This window comes from Polypterus senegalus, chromosome 5 (assembly GCF_016835505.1).
Source record: "Polypterus senegalus isolate Bchr_013 chromosome 5, ASM1683550v1, whole genome shotgun sequence".
NCBI classification, from domain to species: domain Eukaryota; kingdom Metazoa; phylum Chordata; class Cladistia; order Polypteriformes; family Polypteridae; genus Polypterus; species Polypterus senegalus.
The window spans coordinates 17,262,244-17,273,732 of record NC_053158.1 but is presented as its reverse complement, the minus strand read 5'-3'; positions in this window follow the sequence as shown (position 1 = coordinate 17,273,732).

Genomic DNA, 11,489 nt, shown 5'->3' with positions numbered 1-11,489 from the left:
TCTGGCTTTGTCATACACTGCCTTTCCTATTCTCTGTATCCATATGCGCTTGTTAAGGAAGCGACACACCAATTACAGTATCATCTGTGTCGATTTTACATAACACCCCTCACGCTCCATCACAGGTCGCTGAAAACATTTTGACATCTGCATATATTTTGGACTTTTTTGCTGAAGTAAAACAGAAAATGACAGGTGTTAGAATTTGTTCCCTGCCAATGAGTCTTAACATACAAGTACAGCTAGCAAAAAAAAAATCCAAAAAACCAAACATTTAATTGTGTATGGTTTTGCATAAGTGCATTAGTATTCAGTAGTGCCGACACTTAATTACAGTTTACATCTGTGACTAAAGTGTTTAGGGTTTCTTCAGATGATGTTTTTAACACTTGATAATCACATTCCCCTCCCTTGATATTTTGGCATAGCCTGGCTGTTTCTTTTCCCAGAGTACTCCTCAGCAATAAATTATTCTTACAATAAAATGGACATAATGTGATCAAAAGTAGAACAGGCAAGTTTTGACAGGGCAAAGGTTTTCTTTGCAAAAAAAAAAAAATATATATATATAATAGTAATAATAAAATAAAAATCCAGCACATTATTGGAGACAAATAGTCATTTAGAATAAGAGCCCATGAGGATTTTAGTAGCACAGGTGACAGCGGTACCATGAAAAATAATTTTCTCACTTCTCTCAGGTCAGAGAATAAATACAATGCAATCAGTTATCCCTAAAAAGGAAACCAATTTGTCTGCTAAAGCAGCTGTTTAGTCGGGAGACTGCAAGAGAGCAAAATGAAAGAAGCCCAGGCGCAGGGTGTGCTGTGCGCTTTATGGATTTGTTAACTTGCTTGCTCGTCCTCTTTATTTCACTTCTGTATTCTGGTGTAGTTCTTTTAGTTTTAGTAATAAATAATGAGGAGATGTTTTTCTCTTTCACAAAGAGCAGTTTTAGAACCAAGCCTAATCAAAACCCATTTCAGCAGACCTGCGGGGGACAGATGCGCTTCGCTCCTCTTTATTTTTCATATCCACTTACATTTAAATAACTTGTAATTTTTCATTTCTTAGGCTTGTAAAAGGCTCTTCCATGCTAAGGATATTTTTCAAAATACAAAGTGCAATGTAAGATCTTATACTAATTCATATCTTGGCTTAATCAAGACACGGACCCTCTTCAGTGCAATATCTGTTCTTGTTTAGACCCCCCCATTGCTGCAGCTCCTTGAGGAGTTCATCTTTTGCATTTTGGATTGTATCCCCTTAAGGATTCTCCTACGTGGTCAACAGCAGAATTCCAAACAAGTTAGAAAATGCAGGCATGGCGTCACATTCAGCTGCGTTCGAGGGCTGTGTAGGCACCATGGCCCTCAATGGACCGAGATCAATAGGTCGATTCTAGAACCTGACAATTAACATCACCTAAAATTTAATTAGATGGAGTGGTGGCTCTGAAGCTAGGGATCTGCACCGGCAATGAGAAGGTTGCCGGTTCAAATCCTGTAAATGTCAATAGGGACTCTGCTCTGTTGAGCCCTTAACCTGCAATTGCTGAGTGCTTTGCGTTGTGAGAAAAGCGCTATATAAACGCAATGAATTATTTATTTATTAATTAATTCTTTCCTTGCTTGAGCACATCTGGCTGTCACAGTTTATGAAACTGAACTTGCAAAGATATTGAGTTTTTTTTTTTTAATTATACTTTATTAATCCCGAAGGAAATTACCTGGTTTTTTGCATACCCCTTGGGGACAGAGCACAGGGTCAGCCACTGCACCTTAGCAATTGAAGGTTATGGGTCTTGCTCAAAGGCCCAGCAGAGTAGGATCTCTTTTGGTAGTGACGGGGATTCGAACTAGCAACCTTTGGGATACCAGCGCAGATCCTTAGCCTCAGAGCCACCACTCCACCCCAGTTATGGGACATATTAGGGGAAAAAACAGAAGTGGAAAAAGGGGGACTGGAGGGTGTGTTCCAAATACTGAGGGATCACACTCCTCAGCCTCCCTGGAAAAGTCTGTTCGGGGGTTCTGGAGAGGATGGTCCATCGGATAGTCGAACCTCGGATTCAGGAGGAACAGTGTGGTTTTCATCCTGGTCGCGGAACAGTGGACCAGCTCTTCACCCTTAGCAGAGTCCTGGAGGGTACATGGGAGTTTGCCCGACCGGTCTACATGTGTTTTGTGGACTTGGAAAAGGCGTTCGACCGTGTCCCTCGGGGAATCCTGTGGGGGGTGCTCCGGGAGTATGGGGTACCGGACCCCCTGATAAGAGCTGTTCGGTCCCTGTACAACCGGTGTCAGAGCTTGGTTCGCATTGCCAGCAGTAAGTCGAGCCCGTTTCCAGGGAGAGTTGGACTCCACCAGGGCTGCCCTTTGTCACCGATTCTGTTCATAACTTTTATGGACAGAATTTCTAGGCGTAGCCAGGGTGTTGAGGGGGTCCGGTTTTTGGACTCAGGATTGGGTCACTGCTTTTTGCAGATGATGTTGTCCTGTTTGCTTCATCAGGCCGTGATCTTCAGCTCTCTATTTCTCGCAGCTGAGTGTGAAGTGGCTGGGATGAGAATCAGCACCTCCAAATCTGAGACCATGGTCCTCAGCCAGAAAAGGGTGGAGTGAACTCTCAGGGTTGGGGGAGAGATCCTGCCCTAAGTGGAGGAGTTCAAGTATCTCAGGGTCTTGTTCACAAGTGAGGGAAAAATGGAGCGTGAGCTCGATAGGTAGATTGGTGCGGCATCTGCAGTGATGCGGGCTCTGCATTGGTCTGTCGTGGTGAAAAAGGAGCTGAGCCGTAAGGCAAGGCTCTCAATTTACCAGTTGATCTACGTTCCTACCCTCACCTATGGTCATGAACTATGGGTAGTGACCGAAAGAACAAGATCGCGAATACAAGTGGCTGAAATGAGTTTCCTCCATATGGTGTCTGGGCTTTCCCTTAAAGATAGGGGGAGAAGCTCAGTCATCCAGGAGGGGCTCAGGGTAGAGCCGCTGCTCGTCCGCATCGAGAGGAGTCAGATGAGGTACCTCGGGCATCTGATCAGGATGCCTCCTGAACGCCTCCCTGGTGAGGTGTTCCAGGCACGTCCAACCGGGAGGAGGCCCCGGGGAAGACCCAAGACACGCTGGAGGGACTATGTCTCCCGGCTGGCCTGGGAATGCCTTGGGATTCTCCCAGAAGAGCTAGAAGAAGTGGCCGGGGAGAGGGAAGTCTGGGCCTCTCTGCTCAAGCTGCTGCCCCCGCAACCCAACAGATAAGCAGAACAGGATGGATGGTTGGATGGATGGAAAACAATCTAAATCCGTGAAGTAGTTCTCTCGTGAAAATCGGACATTGGATTTTATATATTATATGTTAGCAAACCTTCAAAATAATGTGCAGTTAAAGTCTCAACGGCATTCTCAGCATTTCTGGTGCTTCGTAGAGCCAGATAACTGTAAGAATATTCACCTCTGAAAATGTCTGCTTTGTTTGGGTCTCCATACCTCTGTGAGGCTGACATGAATGTCATGAAATCAAAGTTCAGAAGAAGACTGACAGATGAACACTTAAATGACTCCATAAGAGTGAACCTCAGTGGCTCCACTCCACCAGACACCCGCCTCTCTTGATGACTCCATACAGTGCCAGTCATCTGACTAACTAAAAAACACATCACACATGCAACAGGACATGTGAATAAAGTGACATGTGACAAAATGACAAATGAATAAGTCAGATCTGTGGATTTGGATTTGCATTGTTTTGTTTTGACAGCATTCGTGTTTTAATTCAGTAGTGTGAGATACACTAGAAAATTCATACAGACATACAAAATGCACTTGCAGGTGAACGAAATATTTTTGTAATGTTTTAATGCAAAATGTGAGTTGTGGACACCAACATTTTGTAAATCTTCAGGCAAAACAAGCTTATTCAGTTTGTTTGGGTTGAAATAACCTATGAGAATAAATGTTAGAAAACATGAGTAGCTCTCAGTCATTTTCATTTTGTAAAAGTAGCTCTCAGGGGGAAAAAAGGTTGGAGAGCCCTGGTTTAATGGCTCTCAAAATCATCAGAGCGGGATCACGGCACTTGGGGAAAAAAAACGACTCGCTTTCACAATTGAACACATCTGTGTACTGTCTGGTTTCATGTGCTTCTTGGTCCTCCTCACAATGCTGTTCAAGTTTAACCCCCATTAGAGTTTCATACATGATGTTAAATGTATTATGATGATGTTTGTACCACTAAAAACTGGCATTGTCCCTTGCATGGACATCTGAAGTTCACCTTCCAGGCTTGGAGAAGGTATGCAATAACCTGCCAGGGCAAGAGGGGGGCTATTGCTAACCATATCATCTCTTTTCTCCTTCTTAGCTCCAAGAAGCCATCCAAAGTAGGCACCCTGCACCACAGGACTACACCTTCCCAGCATCATCCCATAGGCTGTCCCCCAATCCCTTCATTCTTCTGATCTCCATCTTTGTGAAGGGACGCCAATTCATTGTTGTACCTCCACTTCTGATCCCAGACAACATTTACACCTCCCACAACCCTGAACTGGATTAAGCAGATTATACTGTCATTTTCCAATAGTACGCCATCTGCAAACACATGCAAACTTTTGCAACTCATAGAACTGTTTAGAGCAAAAGATACATTAGAATATTTCGTTCCTTATTATTTCTATTTAAAACCATGCATAAATCCATATTAAATAACATTAATTATGAAAGTGGTTTTGAGAGCCAGCAGAACGGGATGATAACAAGGCTTTTATGACTCAAGTGTACTTATATTAGAATTGGTTTTAAGGTGGCAGCAACTTTCACTCATGCAAGAAAATAGTTCATAAAGAAAGACTAAATTGAATGTGCATCTGCAAATTCCTAGAAAGGCCTATGAATTCCTTAAATGCACTACACAACAACAAATCTTACTTTTTTGCATGTCTTAATTAAACCCAAATGCATTAAATACTAAATGTAGATTATTGAACACGTATAATGCTGTAATAAACACATTTCCAATTTTAAAGGTTATTATGGATCCATTTCTGCTTTAAGCGGATGCTGTATTTGAAAATAAGCCACAAATGGCAATATTATTAAAATACACTCCTATGATTTTTTTTTTCATTCACTTTTGTGCAAGTAGTACAAAAAACACCAATACTCATTACATTGAAACATATAAAATTTTTGAACTTAAAGGCATATACGCCTCTCTCATATACACACAGACGCGTTAACATATATGCCTTGTCACGCAAGCGCGCCTTACGATGACCATCCAAGCTCTTCCCAGGTATGTGACAGCACTCTGTGCCGAGGGTGTGCAGCTACTAACGGTCTTGTCTTCTTTTCCTTACACTATGCAGAGAACCCGCCCAGTGAATGCAAGTGACTCCGCCCCCTTCCGGTCCCTGGGCTACAAAAGGACGACCACCTGGAAGGAGGCACTTCTTATTAGAGAGACAGAGGAAGGAGCTCTGTGACTGATGACCCATTTTAATAAACTGCCACCATCTTTATGTGGGGATTAATTTGTTCATTACTAGGGGGCTCGGACGCCTGCTCGCTTTGCTCGCCCACCCCTGGGTTTGGTTAACCAGATATACAATTTAAAGAGATTGTTGTTATTTTCATGGGAATTGTTACATATGCATTATTTCCACTTTTACTTTAAAACATTAGTAAAAACAATATTGGGAATTAACTTTTCTTCAAGATCACATTAAATTTTGATTCCGTGTTTGGACTTACATCGTGACAACACAAGTATAACTGCCCGTGAGTAAATATGGTTTCCTTCTCTCTAATAAATAAAACTACTTTTTCGAATGTTTGTCCGTGCTCTTTCTTCTTTGCTTAGTCATTGACGTGTCATCTAGAACATATAAAATTATTGTCCTAATAAAATGTATAAGAGGTGAGAGTGCAGGAAGTGTGTCTGCCAAAAGCATTCACATGACTGAGGTTAGGTTAGGTTAGATGACTGTAGTCTTGTTTGAAAATGGCTGCAAGTACAGCGTGACTTGAAAGAATCTCATGTTAAAAGTCTTCGTCTCACGGGACTTCATACAATGCCAGTGTTTTTGGAGTCTTTTAATTCTCTCTGGCAACACGAATTAGATGTTCTACAAGTCTCCGACTTAAAGTTTAAATCAGAACAATATATTTGATCTCTTTTCGCTGTTCTGTTTTTTTTTATCGAGTAATAATTTCCATTTGTTTGCACTAATGCGATCTTTACTATCCTTTTTTTGAGACTTTCAAATTTTTGTACTTCCATTATCTCAGACCTGCTCTGCATGTGTACCGTAGGACGTATAACAGTCTTTCCAAGAAAATCACGTCTCGTTTCCTTCCATGATTTTTTTTTCTTTATAATAGAGAGATTTAAGACTGAGAGCACAAGGGTGAGAGTCATGTTGGCACCCTCAATTTTTCTAGTTGTCATGACCTTCTCTCACTCTGACGACCACAACATATACAGTACATATTCATATATACACACATATACTGTATACACACATGGGGAGCTATGGCTGAAGGAATTGGTACTGCTGCATTTTTTTCTTTAAATAAAATTTATAGCATTACAAAATGATTGGTGTTCACCTATGCATTTCATTACAATCCTTTCCTCAGTAGCGGGGGCACCACTGCTCAAAGACTGAGTCTGGTAGAAGCATGTGTGTTGCTACTGTAATACTTCACGCTTACTATTCATTAATGTTGTTACATTTCAATGCTTTAATATACAGGTACGTCAGACCGGTCAGGGTGTGCTTACACTTAGGTGGAGTGGTGGCTCTGCGGCTAGGGATCTGCACTGGTAATCGGAAGGTTGCCGGTTCGAATCTCGTAAATGCCAAAAGGGACTCTGCTCTGTTGGGCCCTTAACCTGCAATTGCTGAGTGCTTTGAGTAGTGAGAAAAGAGCTATATAAATGCAAAAAATTATTATTACACTAACTTCTTAATTTGCGTTACTGTCATTGAAGATTTTATCATGTACTTTAAGTTTTACATACACATGCAACATTTGTTTCCTTAATACAGCAGAGCTCCCAATTTAACATTCCCATGTTTAACATTTATCACACATTTTACCTTTTTGAATGGTGAGTGATAGTGACGGCTGTTTTTTTTTTTCCCTCAGAAGAAACATGATTTTTGGGAAAAAAGGAATAATGGTTGTGTTACATTTTAATTTCATTTTATAAATATCTGTATATGTTATTTGCTGTATTAAATAAACAGCTAAATTAATTTTGTGTGTGGTGTGTCTCTATCGTAATAAATAAAAGAGACAATGTTAAACGCTGCATTTGAAATATTTCAACTAATTCACCATTTAACAATTTTGTATTTTTTTTTTTTTTTTTTATTAGTTGTTCCCTGCACAATGGTAGACATACAGTACTTGTTAGAAACAGAATACAACATATGCAGGTGGCAACACAAGGTGGATTTTTCATTGAACTGTTAACTGAAATTAATAACCTCAATATTAAAAGCAATAATCATCAATTTTGTCAAAATTGTGCACCCCTTTTAAAACGTTCAGTTCAATGCACTGGCCACATAAATGCGCGGCCTGTATACGCTGACGCTGAATGTAACAAATTAAAATAAGCCAGAATTCAGTGTATTGTTTTTGATCTAAAGCCTCCAAAACTTAGCGATCGTACACAATTACAGATCAAACCGATACATTTAAATTGGACTGAAGCTTCCCTTTTTACAGGATCTGCTACAGGGTGAAATTATAACCAAAATACCTCATAATTCCTAATAATTACTTGTTGGAATTCAAAAGAATACAGTCAGTCAGTCATTTTCCAACCTGCTATATCCCAACACAGGTTCACGGGGGTCTGCTGAAGCCAATCCCAGCCAGCACAGGGCACAAGGCAGGAACAAATCCCGGGTAGGGTGCCAGCCCACCGCAGGGCACACACACACACACACACACACTAGGGACAATTTAGAATTGCCAATGCACCTAAACTGCATGTCTTTGGACTGTGGGAGGAAACCAGAGCACCCGAAGGAAACCCACACAGATACGGAAAGTCTTGCAGGCTTCATTTTCACAAGGGTCACTGATCTTCAGTCTCAATAGGGCCACGCAGGGATCTGTGTGTGAGAAAATGGGTTGTTCTTAAATTGGAAGACCACCAGGAAATGCACACATACGTGCACAAACATCATACCACTGGCGACAGAGGACTTCACATTATGGTCATTTAATGGCCAAAGAGGAACACTTCTTGTCCAAACAAAAAGGAAAGTGAAGAAGAAGATGTATAATTTAAATCACTCTATCATATCATATAGTGCCTGTCCTATCTATCTATCCATCCATCCATTAACCAACCCGCTATATCCTAACACAGGGTCAAGGGGGTCTGCTGGAGCCAATCACAGCCAACACAGGGCGCAAGGCAGGAACAAATCTCAGGACACACACACACACACACACACACATTAAGCACACAATTGGGACAATTTTAGGATCACCAATGCACCTAACCTTCATGTCTTTGGACTGTGGGAGGAGAAAAAAAATAATACAGTTTCCAGTAAAATTGTGTTTTCCAAAGCCAAAGTCAGTTATTAGGAAAAGCAAGAACTGAGCTACAGCAGGAATGTTTTTCTCCTGTTCAATTGCACATCGCATATTCCACAGTAAGGAGCTCCAGTCAAATAAATATTAGCCTCTGGTAAAATAAATAAATAAATAAAATACTATACACAGAAACATACTCAGTTAGGTCCATAGTACTTCTGATATAATTGACAGAACTGTAACTGAAGTCTACTGTCTTACAAAATATCCCAGGTCAAGCTGGATAACACAGCCAGTAAATATGGGGGTAAATCAAAAAGTAAAGACATTATGAAAATTACATGGTAACTGCAACATACAGTATAGAAGCAGATACAATAGAACACATTTGCAATGGCTTATGGGTAGATGGAACATGCGTTCTGCCATTGGTCTAGTTGAAGCCAAGGTCAAACGAACTTGGATGCTCTCCTGTGGGATTACACTATTGGCGAGTAGCCCATTGTAGTGGGATTTCCTTGGGCAGATTGAGTGAAATCTGCTGAAATGTACTTAAGGTGTTGCCTCACTAGGACATTGATGACAAAATGACTCAACGAAAAGTTTATAAAAATCGGTAGAAAGGTTTAAAGCGGGAAGAACAAGTGCAACTGTCGAAGCTCGATCTGGATGTCAGCTATAGATCTGCACATGCCGTGGTGCAAGATAACTTGGGGTACTGTAAGGCTGTGCAAAATGGGCACCCAAAACAGCTTACTGACCTGTGCAAGCACACCCACCCAATAGGGCCAGTTTACCGGCACCAAGCCACCTAAGCCTTGCACATGTTTGGACTGGGGAAACATGTCAACTCCACACACGGAGGACACATTTTATATAATTGTGTTTATACTCTGTATGTTTAAGGCCAAATATACCTTTAATTAAATCATTTATTTGTATTGCATTTTAGTCAATAGTCTGAGGAGACATGCAAACGTGAATTATATGGTACTGTACACATAATAAACCTGACTAAGATTTAACAAGCCCTGACCCTCCATTCATCTTCACTGTGTCACCTGACCACATGCAGATTGCTGCCTCATGAAGACCTTAGGGGGCGAAGGATTTTTAGACATTTTATTTAGGTCTACATAATAAAGAGTATAAAATAGGAAAACATTGACACCATAGGACCTTAAACGATAAAATAACTTGTCCTCACTTGCCTTGTCCCATGATTCTCCAACTAAAAAAACTCTTCCATCTGCAAGCCAGGGGGTCTTGTATTTTTACAGGCCTCCATGGCCTTTCTGGCTCCACCACCCATAATCAAAATGTATTACTTGCTGTAACATCATTCCATTTTCATACAGCATGATTATTTTCCGGTCTTTAATTAGTAATATTAAGATGGTCTTCTTGTTTACTAAAGTACATTTCAGGTAGGCTGGATATTTTTTTATATTAACTTGAACAGCTTATATTAATGTCTATGTAACCTGCCAGACACGTGGACTCAAGGGACTGCCTTGTGGAGATGTGGACTGTGGTGGAGAATGCTTATAAGGAGCTCAGATTCGTATTAAATATGAGAGTGTAATTGCTTGTTTGGTCACGATTGGATGGTTCCATGTGATTAATAATTGGATTTGGATAAGCTGTGCTTTGGTATCTTGGTGATGTTCGGAGAAAGGCTAAAGGAGTTTTGTTGTCAAGTTATAGTCAGTATAATTGCTAAAAACTGTTCATTTTAGAGAGCTGGGAATTAAAGACGGTCGATCCTTGATTACAGAGCCTATAAAAAGCATTCACATCTTTGATGTTTTCACATTTTATTATTATACAACATTTCTTGAGGAAATTGCAATGAATTTAGTTTTGGAAGGGCCTTTTCATTGAGCACAGGACCAGTGTCTTATGCATACTTACACCTCTAGTGGGTCTTGTAATCTGCAGCTCTCTCTTTTAGTTATCTGTCCAAGAAAATAAAAACCACAATATTCAGAAACTGTTACTGACCCTCCTCGATTCAGTTTCTTTTCTCAGTATCTTGATGTGACACTGCTCTATTGCCAAGTTGTTCTCCTGGCTATGGAAATGCCATCAAAGATGCTGGGAGCAGTGAAATCTGAGAGAACAATCCTTTCATCAGACTGGATGGCCTGGCATGGACTCTGAAGGCCAAGTTGAGGGTGGCTGGCTAGTTGACATAGGTCTCCTGGGACCTCATGTATAAACGGTGCGTACGCACAGAAATGCAGCATAAGAAAGTTTCCATGTTCAAATCACGATGTATAAAACCAACACTTGGCGTAAAACCACACACTTTTCCATGGTACCTCATACCTTGTCGTACGCAAGTTCTCCACTCGGTTTTGCAGACTGGCTGCACCCAGCGTCAAAGCAGTGCTACTGTTCCTGTGTGGTTACACCTTATTTTCCTGACGCGGCTTTATAAATACACTGAAACTAACCGCATATTGTTTATTAGTGTAATGCATCTGATTGTAATTAACTTGTAACAATATAATGGTCCAGGGAACAGCCATAGTATTCCAAATACCATAACTGCTTTAGCGTTGTTACTCACTTCTCCTTCTTCTTCTTTCAGCTGCTCCCGTTAGGAGTTGCCACAGCGGATCATCTTTTTCCATATTACTCTCACTGCACCACTCGGAATATTTATATCACTGTATCTGAGTGTGAATCACAGCAGCAGCTGATCGGAAAGAGAGTTATCGGTATACAGCTTCAATAACACGCTCTCTTAGCCACGGTAAAACGTTTCAAAGCCTTTCCTGTACGGACCTCGCGGTTCAGAAACAGTTTCATCCCAAGAACTTCAAATGCACTCAATCAATTGCACCTTGTAAAACTGTTTGTACTTGTAAGTACAATCACCCCACTATAAACTTGCACTATAGTTATAATATCGCACAA